Source organism: Wyeomyia smithii, chromosome 2 (genome assembly GCF_029784165.1).
Source record: "Wyeomyia smithii strain HCP4-BCI-WySm-NY-G18 chromosome 2, ASM2978416v1, whole genome shotgun sequence".
In the NCBI taxonomy this organism is placed as follows: domain Eukaryota; kingdom Metazoa; phylum Arthropoda; class Insecta; order Diptera; family Culicidae; genus Wyeomyia; species Wyeomyia smithii.
Window position 1 is genome coordinate 157,972,176 of NC_073695.1, and position 17,737 is coordinate 157,989,912.

Genomic DNA, 17,737 nt, shown 5'->3' on the forward strand with positions numbered 1-17,737 from the left:
TAACGGAAATTATGCCTGTATTTTTGCTAATGATCAGAAACTATTACCACGTTGTACACTTTCATTATTTTTAAAATTAATAGAAAATATCGGCGATTTTAGCACATATACACCTTATTGTTTTAATCCATCCAAGTCTGACGACAATAAAAAACAATTCCGTGATATGAAACAAACGAAATTGCGTGTGACCACAGCGTTTGGCTGGAATAACACTGGCTGACTGAAAAATCGGAATCGTTTTTTTGAACGTTATAACTGAATTTTGATGTATACCGCAAACATGTTTTACAGGTAATCTCGAAATTTTATGTACACTAAATGGGGGAATAAATTCAAAACTATTTCAGAAATATTTATCTATGAATCTGCTTAGTTATGGTTATAAATGCATGGAAATTTTCCAAAAAAAAAGTTACACATAACTTTTCTGCAAAAATTAATGGAAGAATAATCTAATATTCCTCTCATTTTACGTTAATATCAATTGTTACGTGACACTTTGAATATGAAATTTTTACACTTATCATGTGATCTGTGTTAAATCAGATCATAATTTCGAGAAAAACGAATTTGATGTTTGTTAATCTGTGAATTGTTAGTTTTCAATATTTTTGCGCAAATTTTATGTTATAAGTTAAATTTAGGGTAGTTTGGGATAATTTGGACCCCTAGGGTGAAATGGACAGGTGCTTTATCTTGGAATGTAATTACTTTTTTTAGGTTCCATGTACTACTTCCTCCTTTCCTTGAACTACTAAACCCTATCTAACATAAAAATTTCATGGTTTGCTGTGATAGGTGCACCGCAGTGCCAATGTAAACAAAAGAAATATCAAAAGTTGATGTTGCTGTAAGTTTTACGCTATTCACGTATTTAAGGTTCTTCTTCAATGTTTTCAGTCTCATCAGCTTTGCAGCCGTGTTTGACTAGTAAAAGGCTTCATTTTAAAGATTGCGATAACTTTGATCGAAAATAGTGGAAGAAATTGCGTTTTTAGAAAGGCGTCCTGTTTGGGGTAAAATGGACAGTTTATTTTGGGGTGATAAGGTTATAGGTGAATTTGAAGTAAATTCGGACTAATGCCACGGGCATATAAAAACGGACGGACAGACGGCGGTTGTACTAAGTTTGAACTGTCAAGAGTATTGCAGGCAATCCGGGATTAAATATCTGTACACAAAGTGAGTGACGCACAGTGGCGGGTTTCTGAACAAAAGTTGGAAAAAACCTAAAAGTCGTTATAAAATGATTAAAAATGACTAGAGACAGTGGTAATTCGCGGCAAAAAATTCGAAATTCGCGGGTGGCAAAATTGAAAATATTCAAATATCGCGGTAATTTTGCAGCAACTTAAATAAAAAGATTTTTTTTAAAGAAAAAACAAGAAACAACTGTTTTATTTAGTTTAATATGCGGTAATTTACCCGTACGACAATTTCATTGCATTATTACTAATTACATGCTTTATCAAATTAATCAAATGCTTTATCGAATTGTTTATAATACTATTGCAGTGTTGGCAGGCACGTATTATTTCATTTATATTGGTTCACGTTGCGTTCCGTATCTATCGAGTTTCCGGTAATCGATAAATATTTAATTAAAAACCGGGGAAAGTTCAAGAAAACGTCCGCGAATCGAATTCAATTATAAAACCAATCTCACTGTCGGATATTAAAAAAATGCTTGCTTGTACGCCCTCAGTTTATCTCGCAACTTCAATTTAATCCTATCATGTAGGTTACCAAAACCATTGATCCAAGTGGATCTAGCAGCCGAATCTTTCGAAGAGAATTCAGCTCAGGCTAACAAAATCGCGTTGTAAGTGAGCGATTTAGTACTGTTTCATCTTTTCGGTTGCGTAGAAAATGGCGTCGCGCTGCTATCTTGATAGGCCTTTCAAGGAAAAATAAGAAATCGTACGTCAAAGTACATTCGTTATATATTTTCCCGTTTCACGGATTTTGGAATAACGTATTCGGAGCGATGATATGCAAACCGGGACCCAAAAATTCGAAAATTACGGTTAATTTCCCATGGGCTGTGGATTATACGATCATTCCGAACTGTTTCACACGACTGTACGGTACACATGAGTTCTGAAATACATGATTTTTTGGCTTTCTGGGAAACTTGATTTAAAAACTGGTTGTATTGATGGTAAACGTTGGAAATTGATTGAAAAAAAAAATCACATAAGTTTCCCTTCGCAACGAAACTTGTTGATCCAAAATCAGATCAAAATTGGTATTAGAAGTTAAGCTTAAAATTACGATTTTCGAACATAAAAATCATTGAAATTGCCTGACACAGCAACATCCAAGTGCTGGCAAAAATTGGTATATCATCCGATAGTCATGAAACTTTGGGAAAAGAAATATATCACAAACATTGACATACACTGCCACACACACACGCACTGCCACACACACACACACACACACTGCCGCACACACTGCCACACACACACACTGCCACGCACACTCACTGCCACACACACACTGCCACACACACACTTCCAACACACACACACACACACACACACACACACACACACACACACACACACAGACACACGCACAAGTACACATACACACATGGGAACGCATACTCAATTTCTAGTCTGAATAATTGGAAAAGGGTAATTTTTTTGGCCTATGATGGAATCACTGTGCAATGCCTAAGAATTGCAATTATCATATGCCTAATACCACGTTCTACTGTATATTAACCCTCTAGTGCCCAGTGCTGCCTTTAGACGGTCTTCGGTTAAACCTCTAAAAAGTTTCAATAAATACTTACTAATGTTTATAAAGATCCATAGTGATTTTTTTGAATTACGTCTAAAAACTCATTTGGGCACTGGAGGGTTAAGCAACTAATGATATTGTTAAGCTCACATTCTTTACCCTGTACACATCATTCCAAACCCAAACACTGTTTATATTACTCCACCCCAATTTTTTTTATGTCCGAAAATCATTTTGCTATAGTTCCGTTTTTTTATTGTACTTTTGATCTCACTATCGTGATTTTTCCGTGTAATAACATTAAATGACTTCAATTAATTAAATGACTTGATACACTCTGATTGAACCAAAGAAGAATCATTGATAGCTTGATCCATTATGACTGAACAATTGAGAAAATTATTTTATTCCATTGATCGTCGAACAGCCACAAAGTTTTTATTCTTCATTATTAGCTTCTGCGATATCGAAAATTATTGAAAATAATAAAATAAATAACAAACATAAAACTATAGTTATTTCAACAAAATAATGGTTAGAAAGAAATGTTTTACTAAAACAAACATATAAGTAATTTCATTAAATGAAGTCAATCGCAATCATCCATACAAATTACCATACACAACTTCGCAGCCGACTGTTAGGTGTACAGGACAATTGCAGGGCTAGCGCTACGATCCTCTTGACAATAACAGTCTCTCCCGAGCCGGGACTCGAACATACGACGACTGGCTTGTTAGGCCAGCATCGTAACTCGAGACCATCTGGGAGAACTAACCGAGTAAGGGGAACCAAATTTAGCATGTGCATGTTTTTAGGGGTAACAAATATGTCCATAATGGTTCGACACCCCTCCCTTTTCTGGAAGGGAGAGGTTCCATACAAATGAAACACAAATTTCTGCACATCTCGAGAGCTAACCAACTAAATGGAACCAAATGTGGCAGGCGAATGTTTTTAGAGGTAACAAATATGTTCCATAATCGACCTCAGGCAACATTTTGGATAGTGAGAAGGTAACTTCCGGTTTCTGGAAAACAGCCAAAAATGGCCGATTCCCATCAATATAACAATATCCGGATCTAGAATAATACACAGGAGCTAAAATCGACCACAGATACCAATTTGAATTCTAAGATGGCAACTTCCGTTATTGGGTGTTATTCTAGCATTTTCGGCTGTGTGCTTTCAAAAGAGGGAGGGGCGTGGAATCATTATGGACATATTTGTTACCTCTAAAAACATTCAAGCGAAATGACGCTCAGAGGCCAGAAATTTTCTTAAATACCATTTTGAAATCCAAGATGGCGACTTCTGGTTTGTGAAAAATAGCCTAAAATAACTAAATACCATCCAATATGAGTATATCAGGAACCAGAAAGATGCAATGAGCTAACAATTGACTCCAGGCACCATTTTTAATTGCTAAATGGCAACTTCCAGGAAACATTCCAAAATGACCGAATAATACTCAATATGGATATTTCCGTAATCGAGATGATGCATAGTAACCAAACATTGACCCTGGATACCAAAATAAATAAATACCTCCCAATATAGGTATTTTAGGTGTCAGATTGATGCCAGAAAATCTGCTGAAAATAAACGAATACCACCCAATATGTATTTTATTAGAATTAAGGTGATGTACAGAAGCCAAAAGTCGAGGATGTTGCTATTTCGATAAAACCAATAATTTGAATTTGATCATATCCTATAGCCGATTCGTGGCGCATTTGCAGATTTTGAACACATCACAAGGAATAAATGAATTTGGAATGTTTAAATAGTACGATACCACATTTAAATTATGTTGAGGCCACATATATCGATCAAAGCAGGTATAGTTTTAAATAGTCTTTGAATTTCTTCTCTTTCCATGACATTTGAGCCACATATCAAATTGTTATGAAGTTTGTTATTTGTAAGTTCGAGAGATGACTCGTTCGTATGACACTAGTTATGTTCAAATAAGTCATGTAATCTTTGAGATAATAGACTTTCATTGTTTTATTAACAATTCAATGCATAACGGTTGCTTATGTTCGATTATAATCAAATGAAATGGGAACGTATAGGGCAGCCAAACTTTGAAACCACGTGTTCAATCATAATTCATCAGTTAACCCTTAACTAGCCCGCTTATCTGATAATAATATTGATCAAATCGGTTGTGTAGTTTCTGAGATAATGAAGTTTCGTGATTTTCACATTTCGGTACAATACAGACGAAGTTACAGTTCGATTACAGTAAAATTTAGTAGGCAGCTAGACTTATTAATTGACACTTATTTTGTGAAAATCGGGTCAGCCACCTCTGAGATAAGTGAGTGAGTCCAAGTAGTCTTCGGAATATGTTCCTTTTATAGCTGGATTTCACATTTTTAAACATAACAGGCAAAATAAAAGTCCGATTGCAAAACAAATCAATAGGGTCTTATGGGGCAACTAGACCTTCCATTTGACACTAAGTTTATGAAAATCGGTCCAGCCATCTCTGAGAAACATGAGTGAGATTAAACAGTCTTCAGAAAACGTTTCTTTTCATAACTTTTTAACCACAAGTTCAATCTTTATAAAATTTAAAAGTTAAGGTTTTTTTCAGGTATCCCGTTCATTTGAAATCAATTTTGTTCAAATCGGTTATGTAGTTTTTAAGATAATGATGTTTCATGATTTTTACATTTTGATACATAACCTCCAAACTATAAATCCGATAACAATAAAATTTAATATGGTCTTATGGAACAACAAAACCTTTCATTTGCAATTAATTTCATGAAAATGGGTTTGGCCATCTCTGAGAAAAGTGAGTGAGAATAAAAATCTGCACATACACACACACACACACACACACACATACACCCACACACACACGCACACACACACATACAGAAAATGTTCAGCTCGTTGAGCTGAGTCGAGTGATATATGCCATTCGGCTCTTTGGAGCACTTCTATGCTTTCGGTTTTGCAAGTGATTGCTATACCTTTCTAGGAGAAAGGCAAAACCTAAATTAATCCACCAAGCGGTCAGACCCAGTCGTTCTCATTCAAACTTATTATTTGTAAAAATAGATTTACATGAACGCTTCAATCCAATAAATGTATATTCACTCTTAAGGTTCTAAAAAATTGATGTTGTAATCTCTACATATAAAAGTGCAGTCCGGTCTGTCTGTCTGTCTGTCTGATCCATATAGGCTCGACTACTACCGAACCGATCGACGTGAAAATTTGTATGTAGGGGTTTTTGGTGCCGATAAAGTATCCTATGATAGTTTGAGACCCCTGCCTCTTGTAGAAAGAAGGGGTCTCATACAAATGAAACATAAATTTCTGCACAACTCAAGAACAAACCAAGCAAATGAAACCGAAATTGGCATGTGGATGTTTTAAGGGGTAACAAATATGTCCATAATGTTTTGAAACCCCTCCTTCTTTTGAAATGGAGGGGTCCCATACAAATGAAACACAAATTTCTGCACATCTCGAGAACTAACCATCTAAATGGAACCAAATTTGGCAGATGAATGTTTTTAGAGGTAACAAATATGTGCATAATGGTTTGACATCCCTTCCTTTTCTATAAGAGAGGGGTCCCATTTTTTTGTAAGATTTGGACCACTGCGACCATTGTTTTGATCTTTTGTGGTATGAGGGGTCCCATACAAATGAAACACAAATTTCGCACAGCTCAAGAACCAATCAAGAAAATACAACCAAGTTTGGTGTGTAGATGTTTTTAGAGTTAACAAATATGTCCATGATGGTTTCTGCACAAACTTCTGCACATCTCGCGAACTACTCAACTAAATGGAACCATATTTGGTAGGTGAATGTTTTTAGTGGTAACAAATATGTTCCAATATAGACCACAGGCAACATTTTGGATTGTAAGATAGCAACATCTGGTTTCATGAAAGCAGTCAAAAATGGCCGATTTCCACCCAATATAATAATAGCCGGATCTAGAATGATACACAGGAGTCGACCACAGATACCATTTTGAATTCTAAGATGGCGACTTCCGGTTTATGAAAAACAGCTGAAAATGACCAAATACCACCCAATATGAGTGTTTCTTTAACCAGTATGACGTTCAAAATCCTGAAATTTTCTCCAAATGCCATTAAGAAATCCAAAATGGCGACTTCCGGTTTCGAAAACAGCGGCAAACGACCAAATACCACCCGCATTAGGGCTCACTACCTACCACACACGCAACTGGAGGAGGAGAATCCATCACCGTGACGACGACACCGGTTACTGGTTCTAACCATTGTCCCACCAAGAGCTCATTTACTTTTTACTACCAAAATGTAAGAGGGCTTCGCATGAAGATCGCAGACTTGTTTTTAGCTACCACTAGCGCGGATTAGGATATAATCGTGCTTACTGAAACCTGGTTAAACGATGAAATTAACTCCCTCCAACTGTTCGGTGACACCTATGCTGTAGTGTGGACGAGCTCTCCTTCAGATTTTTTATATGCTGACCCTTCTGATTCGAGATTTTCGGTGTCAGTTTCAGCTCTTGTCGATGGCATGGCTTTGCTGAACATGAAACAGATCAACCATAACGACTATTAACTACAATGATATTACTAACGATATGAATTTCGAATTTCGCAAAGCTGTTTTTGTCACACTTGGTAGCGCTATTGCAAGCCTCAACTGGTCCCGATTATTAGATAGTGATATCGATAAAGCCGTTGAAACCTACACTAGCCAGCTGTCTCATCTTTTCCGCCAATATGTGCCTCAGTCACGCCCTCGAAGGAAACCACCTTGGTAAAATGGTCAACTTCGCGAACTGAAATGCCTACGAGCAGCTGCATTGAGAAGATATACCAACTGTCGCAGTTTTTTCGAGAAGCGTGAGTTCAACATCGCACATAGGAGTAAATCAAGTAGAACCCTGATCAAAAGTCAAAAAAGCAAAAGTTTATTAACCATGTTCTGCATAGACTGATTTTGAAGCGTGATACCTACTGAATCTTTCGACAGCTTATGAGCATCCGGAAGTATTGTTAACCTTTATTACAGCTGATTGAAATCGATCAAATTTTAGTTTTCTGTTGTTGCATTCGATGCTCCGTACCGTTCACTGTTTTTCAAAACTGTCAAGTGCAACGTAGTGATTTATCATCAAATCAACTATGGTTATTGTCAAAGAAGGTTAGTTTAAACAATCTTCAAACTTAAAAGACTGATAAATAGTTTCGATATTGCCAGGGAACATTTTAATAAACACAAGTTGCTGTAAATGAGTTTTTTAGTTTTTTATATGTCATATTATATGAAGTAAGTTAAGTATCAATGAGTTTCAATGTAAACAGTTAATTGCAAATGAAAGCCTGTATGTAGAAACACCATTTTGAAAATCATCGGAAAAAATCAATTTTTCAGCTTCCGGCAGTGTTTTTGCGTTAGTTCCAAGACATAGATACATCAAAGTTTGTAGATTATGTCCTTAAAACTGCTTAGCTCTACATTCGGCTTTATCCTTGGTATCCAATGACTCCTACTTTGCATAAAATATAAAAAAGGTCAAACTTTTCGGTCCGTAGCAATGCAAATGTTGCGAGTGATGTGTTCGTACACGGGCAATAATGATAATACTAGTGACTCTTCAGATTCTTCTGAGTACTCAGATTAAAAAGTTAAAATCGTCAAAAACCTGTCCACGTGGAATGTGGATAGCCCCTTATCCCTTTCCGACCGGGCCCATAGATTTGCGTAGGTAGTAGGTGACATAAACAAAACCTTCTCTCTCGCTTTTTGAACGTCCTATTCATTGTTTCATTGTTAAAAACGCTAGTGTCAACATCGCAGCTGCTGCGAAAAATAAAAAACTAGAGCAAGCAAATGTTTTTATATAGGAATTGTTTCGATTTAGGGTTTGTTATCCGTCATTTTTTACCTACACAATTGTGTGGGCTCGGTCGGAAAGGGTTATATGTTTCCAGTCCAAAAATGCTTTCAAATAATTTTGATCAGGTTTGATGTTCTAAGTGCTCCACTGTGCATCGCACGCAGCAATTACCGGACTTTGAATCGTTGTCTTTACAATAGATATGTACAAAGGAAAAAAAAAATGATATGAAGCGCAACCCTAAAAGCTTTTGGAGCTTCTTGAATAGTAAACGTAAAACAAATGGACTGGATCAACTGTTTTTCTTGGTACGAAAGTTGCCGAATCTCATGAGGATATTTGAAATCTTTTTACAGACCACTTCTTCGGCGTGTTTAGTGCTGAACCTGCTAACGAACAGTCCATCAACCTGGCGTTAGGATCAGTACCTCGCGATCAATAACACAATAACAACCTTCTTGTTCACCGTAGAAGAGGTTCGCACAGCAATTCGAAAACTGAAATCGTCTGTTGTAGCTGGGCCCGATGGTATACCATCCATTGTACTGAAGCTCTGTGCTGAGGCTATTGCAATTCCGCTGACTATCATTTTCAACGCGTCACTATCACAGGCGAAATTCCGGAGATGTGAAAACAATCATTTATGTTTCTTAATCATAAAAAAGGGGACAAGCGTGATGTCGGCAATTACCAAGGGGAAACATCATTATGCACTGGGTCTAAGCTTTTTGAAATTTTAGTTGGAGATGTTCTATTTGCTGCAGTCCGTTCATATATTTCACCTGCTCAACAAGGTTTCAATCGACACTAACCTCGCAGAATTCTCATCACTTTGCATCAAGGCAATGGAGAACGGAAATCAAATTTATACAATCTACACATATCTTAAGGCTGCTTTCGATCGTGTTGACCATCAATTGTGGCTAACTAAAATTGAGCGTTTAGGTGCCTCTCCTCACTTCGTTAAATGGTTGAGATCCTACTTGATCAACCGTAAGCTGAACATAAAACTTTCGACTTTCTCTTACAGCTTCACAAACAGCTCCGGAGTGCCTCAGGAAAGCAACTTGGGGCCTTTACTGTACTCGATTTTCTGCATTTTTCTTCTGCCTTACCTACCTCCTGGCTGTAAGCTAGCGTATGCTGATGATCTTAAAATCTTCGTCATTGTCGGAACAGTAGAAAATTGCATTGAACTACAGCGACTGATTAAAATGTTCGAGAAATGGTGCATGTGGAACCAGCTTATCATCAGCGTACAGAAATGCTGTGTCATATCCTTCACGAGAAAGAAATCTGCCATTAAGTGGGCTTACGAAATCAACGGACGCCCGGTCGTCAGAGTTGGTGTTGTGTGAGACCTTGGAGTTTTTTTAACTCACAGCTTTCGTTCAGAGATCATTACTCGAATTTTATTGCTAAAGCAAACAGAAACATAGGTTTCATCATTAGAGCTGCCAAAAGTTTCCGTGACCCCTACTGCCTGCGATCACTGTTCTACGCCCTTGTCCGCTCAGTACTGGAAACAGCTTCAATTTTTTGAAAGCCCTACATAAACTATTGAGCCACTAGAATCGAAACTATACAGTCGCGATTCCTAAAATTTGCACTAAGGTTGCTTCCTTGGAGTAACCCAACGAACTTACCATCCTACGTCGTGTCGGCGGAATTCAGCTAGAGCACTGTTTGCTGCCAAGTTGTTGATTGGTAGTCTTGACTCTCCCAACCTTCTGGAGCAAATCAACCTGAATGTGCCGGTAGTATCTTAAAGATCTAGTTACTGTTTAAGACTTAACTTCAGACGAACTAACTACGGAAAAAATGAACCTGTTTTAGCGATTTGTAGAGAATTTGACCCTGGACACTATTTTGAATTTAAAGGCGACCACTTTTAGTTTCTGGAAAACAACCAAAAAAACTAAATACCTCCCAATATGGGTATTTCCGGTGTCAGATTGATGCCAGAAAATCTGCTGAAAATGAACGAATACCACCCAATATGAATATATTCAGAATTAAGGCGATGTACAGAAGCCAAAAGTCGAGGATGTTGTCATTTTGATGAAACCAATAATTTCAAACGATTTGTTATTTGAATTTGATCATGTCCTATAACCGATTCGTGGTGCATTTGCAGACTTTGAACACATCAAAAGGAATCTATGAATTTGGAATGTTCAAAGAGTACGATAACACATTTGAATTATGTTGAGGCCACATATATCGATCGAAGCAGGTATAGTTTTAAATAGTCTTTGAATTTCTTTTCTTTCCATAACATTTGAGCCACATATCAAATTGTTATGGAGTTTGTTCTTTGTAAGTTCGAGAGATGACTCGTTCGTATGACACTAGTTATGTTCAATAAAGTCATGCAATCTTTGAGATAATAGACTTTCGTTGTTTTATCAACAATTTAATACATAACGGTTGCTTATGTTCGATTATAATCAAATGAATTGGGAACGTAAAGGGCTGCCAAACTTTGAAACCACGTGTTCAATCATAATTCATTAGTTAACCCTTAACGTAACCCTCAATTTAACCCCTAAGCTAGACTTATTAGTTGACACTAACTTTGTGGAAATCGGGTCAGCCATCTCTGAGAAAAGTGAGTGAGTCCAAGTAGCCTTCGGAATATGTTCCTTTTCATAGCTTTATATAAAAGAGAAGTTCATTCTGTGCCGAACACGCTTCAGTAACGGACGTGTTTGGTGATCGCTCCGATAGAATATAATACAAAAGACGTGTGAGCAAGTGCTGGCATTGTTTGCCTGGTCGAGTGAAATTAATCCGCGTTCAAAGTCGCCCGCCTTTGTGCAACTGTTTTGCATCGTGGCTGCCAGCTGGTGCGTAAGCCGATTGGCTGCTGACTGATTTGTGCTTCATCAGTGGACGAGAATTTCAACACAAAAGAGGAAAAAGAAGAAGCCAACAGTTGACAGTTGAGTTGTGTCGCTGTGTAGAGTAATATCACACCCTGCTCGCTGCTGGTGGCTGTTTGAAGCTGCTGTATTGGTGCTGCTGGCTATAACGGATGCAGCTTCGCACGATCAGACAATCAATCTTGCTGGAAGGAAGAAGTAAAGAGGTACGTGTTCTTGTCGGCGCTAGACTTAGCGCGATGGATGTAGATCCCTCGCCTCCCGCACCACCATCTCCGAACCCCTCTGACCTTGACCCTTCTGTTACCCCCTCCCCTGTTCATTCTTCAGTCCCCCCTCGCCCCAGGCTCTACCCGGACGGATCTCAGAGCAGCTATACTGTTTTCTTTCGGCCAAAGGCAGGAGCGAAACCAAAACCGTTAAATATACTGCAGATTTCGAAAGACCTGACGAAAGGGTACAAGGCCGTGACCAAAATATCCAAGGTCAGACCTAACAAGCGCCGTGTCGTGGTCAGTAACCTGGAACAGGCCAACGCTATAGCTTGCTCTGAGCTCTTCAGACGCGAGTATCGCGTGTATATACCCGCACGAGACGTGGAGATCGACGGTGTCATAACCGATTCGAGTCTGTCGGTCGAGTGTATTTGCAAAGTGGCTTCGGTTGCTTCAAAAATTTTATGTTCATCGATGTAAAAATAAAGATTTTGGACTGCAAGCAATTGCGGTTCGTATCTCTCGTCGGCAGCACAAAGGTGTACACTCCGTCAGACTCGTGTCGAGTTACGTTCGCCGGGTCTGCATTGCCTAGCCACGTCTCGATCCACCGGGTTCGTCTCCCTGTGCGGCTCGATGTGCCCCGCGTCATGAACTGCCTGAATTGTAAGCAGTTAGGCCACACCGCCGCCTACTGCTGCAATAAGGCACGTTGTGGCAAGTGTGGGGAGAATCATGCGGATGATTCCTGCAGTAAAAATGCTGAAAAATGCATTCACTGTGGGGAGAGTCAGCATGAGCTCTCGACATGTGCGGTGTATAAGCAAATGAAAACGGTCTCTTAAAGAGTGTTCAAAGTGTTCTTACGCTGATATGCTGAAGAAAACCGCTACCACCTCTCTCATAACATCAAACCCCTTTGATCTGTTGTCCTCTGATGCAACCGATTCTGACGATTCACCAGCGGGAACATCTTATGCCAATCCTGGGGAATCTAGAAAGAGGGAAAATATTTCCTCCCCTAAGCTCCCCCGAAAAGGTCCTGAAATTTCCCAAAGTTATATGAAAGGTACAAACAAACCAAACAGTGCTGCGGAAAAACCGAAGCAAACTCCTCCTGGGCTTGCAAATTTAAAGTCCCAGAAGGAGTTCCCAGCACTGCCAGGATCCAGTTGATGAAACAAACTCTGGACTAGCGAAATTTTCTGACATTGTGGACTGAATTTTTAGAACTTTCAATGTACCCGATCCAATTAAAATTTTTCTTACAGCATTCCTCCCAACAGTTAGATCATTCTTGAAGCAGTTGACTGCCCAATGGCCCCTCCTTGCAGCGATTGTATCCTTCGATGCCTAATTCAACTGCGTTTATGAAGAATTCTATCTCTGTCTTACAGTGGAATTGTAGAAGTATTTTACCAAAAATTGATTCGTTTAAAGTTTTGATAAATAAAAACAAATGCGATGCATTTTCCCTTTGTGAAACTTGGCTTCCTTCAAATATCGATCTCAACTTCCATGATTTTAATATTATTCGCCTTGATCGAGACACCCCATATGGAGGAGTACTTTTAGGGATTAGAAAGTGCTATTCTTTCTATCGTATTAACCTCCCCTCGATTCCAGGCATCGAAGTAGTCGCATGTCAAATGACAATACAAGGTAAAGAGCTTTGTATTGCCTCAATATATATTTCCCCCAGAGCACAGGTTGGGCAACGGCTGCTCTTTGATTTATTAGTACTTCTCATCTCACCGCGTTTGATATTAGGAGATTTTAATTCTCATGGCGAGGCTTGGGGTTCCCCTTACAATGATAACCGCTCTTTTTTTATCTATAACCTTTGCGATGACTTCGATATGACAATTTTAAACAACGGTGAAATGACACGTGTCCCGAAACCTCCAGCGCGCCCAAGCGCTTTGGATCTCTCTTTATGTTCGACGTCACTACAGTTGGATTGCACATGGAAGGTAATCCTCGATCCTCACGGTAGCGACCATTTGCCTATTCTTATTTCAATTACTAACGCGTCAACTCGCATGCGACCAATTGACATTCCGTATGACCTCACACGGAATGTCGATCGGAAGACGAGGAAATGATTTCAAAAGCGGTCGAGTCGATTCAACATCATCCACCACTTGAAGAATACAACCTCCTCGCGGGCTTGATTCTCGACCCCACGTTGCAAGCCCAAACGAAGAAATATCCCGGCGTAACGATCAAAGAACGGCCTCCCACTCCGTGGTGGGACCAAGAGTGCTCCGATGTCTACACGCAAAGATCCGACGCGTTTTTGGCCTTCCAGAAAGGAGGTATACCTGGCGACTATTTACGATATTCGGAGCTTGATACCAAGCTTAAAGGCTTGGCTGAAGCAAAGAAACGCGGATATTGGCATCGGTTCGTGAACGAGACGTCGAGGGAGACATCGATGAGCACTCTTTGGAACACAGCCCGAAGAATGCGAAATCGCGTAACGGTCAACGAAAGCGAGGAGTCTTCAAGTCGGTGGATATTTGATTTTGCCAGGAAAGTATGTCCGGACTCTGTTCCTGAACAAAACATTGTTCGCGATGCGTCTCCGAGCCACGACGCGATAGAATCACCTTTTACGAAGGCAGAATTTCAGTAACTTCAGTAACTGTCCTGTACCAATAATGCGCCTGGGTTAGATAGAATTCAACTTGTAGAAGAATCTACCCGGCAATGCCAAGAGGCGCTTGTTGAACTTGTTCAATAAGTTCCTGGAACAAAACATTGTACCGCAGGATTGAAGGCAAGTGAAGGTGATCGCAATCCAAAAACCAGGGAAACCCGATTGCAATGCTATCCTGTATCCGGAAATTGATGGAAAAAACGATACTTCGTCGTTTAGACCATTGGGTCGAATCAAATGGCCTACTATCAGATACTCAATTTGGCTTCCGCCGTGCCAAAGGGACGAATGATTGTCTTGCGTTGCTTTCAACAGATATTCAGCTGGCGTATGCTTGCAAAGAACAAATCTCGCCAAACATGTGAAAAGGGCCCATGTGCCATATGTAAACAAGCCAAATTTTCTCGTTTTTTGATCAATACAAGCGAAATCTGCTCTTAGCAATAAGATTTATTGATAAAAGAATTTACTCTTAATCAAACAATCTTATTTGTAAGAGTAGATTAAGCTTGTATTCATTGAAAAACGTGAAATTGTGGCTTGTTTACATATGGCACTTGGGCCCTTTTCACATGTTCAGCGAGAAATGGCGTCTGCGTTCTTGGACATTAAGGAGGCTTTTGATTCCGTTTCTATTGACATTCATTCGGGCAAACTTCCCCGACAAGGATTTTCTCCAATTTTGAACAAATTTTTGCACAATTTGTTGTCCAAAAGCACATGCATTTTACACATGACGATTTGGCAACTTTTCGCATAAGCTACATGGGTCTTCCCCGAGCTCATGTTTAAGCCCCCTTCTTTGCAACTTTTATGTAAATGACATCGACGAATGTCTGGCAAATTCATGCACGATAAGACAACGTGCAGACAACTGCGTGGTCTCTGTTACAGGAGCCAAAGCTGCCGATCTGCAAGGACCGTTGCAAGATAACTTGGACAATTTGTCTGCTTGGGCTCTACAGCTAGGTATCGAATTCTCTCCGGAAAAGACTAAGATAGTAGTTTTTTCTAGGAAGCATGAACCTCCTCAGCTTCAAACACAATTAATGGGTAAAACGATTTCTCAGGTTTTGGGACACAAATATCTTGGTGTCTGGTTCGACTCTAGAGGCACCTGGGTTTGTCACATTAGGTATCTGATTAAGAAATGCCAACAGAGTGAATTTTCTCCGTATAATAACCGGACAATGGTGGGGAGCACACCCAGGAGACCTTATAAGGCTTTACCAAACAACGATATTGTCTGTAATTGAATACGGATGTTTCTGCTTCCGCTCCGCAGCAAACTCACAGTTGATCAAACTGGAGCGAATACAATATCGTTGTTTGTGTATCGCCTTGGGTTGCATGCAATCGACCCATACGATGAGTTTGGAGGTCTTAACTGGAGTTCTACCATTGAAAAACCGCTTCTGGAGCTTCTTCTCGTATTCTTATCACATGTGAGGTCTTGAACCGTCCTGCGATTGAAAATTTTGAAAGGTTCATAGAATTTAATTCTCAAATCCGCTTTATGACATTGCATTTTAAACACATATCCCAAAATATTAACCCTTCTTCGAATATTCCAAATCCTGTCAACTTATTAAATACTTCTGCTACTACTTTGTTTTTCGATACATCCATGATAGAAGAAACTCGTGGAATCCCGGATCATTTACGCATGCAGCAGATCCCCAAAATTTTTTCCAATAAATAACGAAACATCAACTGCGACAATATGTTCTACACTGACGGATCACTTCTCGATGGGTCCACTGGCTTCGGTATCTTCAATAACAATTTAACAGTCTCCCGTGAGCTCGATAATCCTGCTTCTGTTTACGTCGCAGAATTAGCTGCAATTCAGTAAATCCTAGGAATTATCGAAAAAATGCCCACGGACCATTATTTCATCTTTATGGACAGTCTCAGTTCCATTGAGGCTCTCCGATCGATGAAAGATGTTAAGCACTCTCCGTATTTCCTGGGGAAAATACGGGAACATCTGAGTGCTTTATCCGAAAAATCATTTCAGATTACCTTAGCGTGGGTCCCTTCTCACTGCTCGATACCGGGCAATGAGAAAGCGGACTCTTCGGCTAAGGTGGGCGCAACAAACGGTGATATTTATGAAAGACCAATTGCCTAAAATGAATTTTTGGCACTTGTACGTCAGAATACGATCATCAGTTGGCAAAATTATTGGACCAGAGGGGAACTTGGAAGGTGGTTACATTCCATTATCCCCAAGGTATCGACGAGCCCGTGGTTCAAGGGGTTGGATGTAGGACGGGATTTCATTTGCGTGATTTCCCGGCCTTATGTCCAATCACTATAGATTTGACGCGCATCTCCGTCGTGTTGGGCTCGGGGAAAGTGGTATCTGTGCCGGTGGTGAAGGTTATCACGACATAGAGCACGTTGTTTGGTCATGCCCTGTACACCGTGACGCCAGGTCTAAATTAATAGCTTCCCTGCAGGCCGAATGTAGGCAGCCGGCTGTCCCTGTTCATGATGTCTTGGCGAGCCGTGACCTATCCTACATGTCCCTTATATACGCTTTCCTGAAATCCATCCATGCCCCAGTCTAGTCCTATTCCCTTCCGCCTACATCCAACCAAATGACAAGAACACGTTAAGACCCCGGATCCGGAAACAGCAACCAGACCCGCACGAGGGAGACAACCCAATACGCCAGTCCGTAATATCTTGGCCCAGTAGCGGAACATATTCAGTATGCTGCTTACGTAAGGCAATAGAAAACCATCAAACAACAAACCAGTGCTTTAATGCGAAACATTCTAGCTTTAAGTTAGATTTAGTTTCAGCTCGTAGTTGGCAGCGAGGATAAAAAGTAGGAGGTTGTATCCAAGACACGAATATATAAATGACGTAGAACTACGTACACTATTATAAAATGCATTGAGTGTTTCATTACCCTAGTAACACAACTTGTTTTATCAAAGTTTTATAGCGCTTTTTTGGCTGTATTGAGCGCTATAAAACTTTGATAAAACCAATATTTTACTTGGGTAATGAGTTATAATGTATACTAATGAAGGGTTGTGAATTTCGTGAACCGGATTCAGCAGTTAGCAGAACGTGCCGAGTTAAAAACCATACACAGCACACACACACACACAAATCATACCATATCATAGACAAACGAACATCATACCATATCATACAGACACATACACTGCCGTTCCAATTATAGTAGTTCCTTGGTTCCACACAAACCTTATGCACGCTGGGACAACTATGCTTGGAAAAGCAGTACAGATCATGCCATAGCATACAAAGTAAAGTAAAGTAAAACGTAGTTCTACGTCAAAAATTTGCTTTTAGTTATTAAGATA

General features: G+C 39.6%; 2 protein-coding genes across 5 annotated transcripts in view; one reads left to right on the forward strand and one right to left on the reverse strand.

Moving 5' to 3' along the window:
* Positions 1-113, reverse strand: part of LOC129721826 (transferrin) — a 119,940-nt gene extending 119,827 nt beyond the window's left edge. For all 3 annotated transcript variants that reach the window (XM_055674859.1, XM_055674857.1, XM_055674856.1), the window contains exon 1: positions 48-113. The gene's annotated coding sequence lies outside the window, so the exon portion shown is untranslated. The remainder of the gene's footprint in view (positions 1-47) is intronic.
* The window catches only part of LOC129721825 (uncharacterized), a 669,416-nt gene that overhangs the window by 123,201 nt on the left and 528,478 nt on the right, over positions 1-17,737 (forward strand). The gene's annotated exons all lie outside the window — the stretch shown is intronic.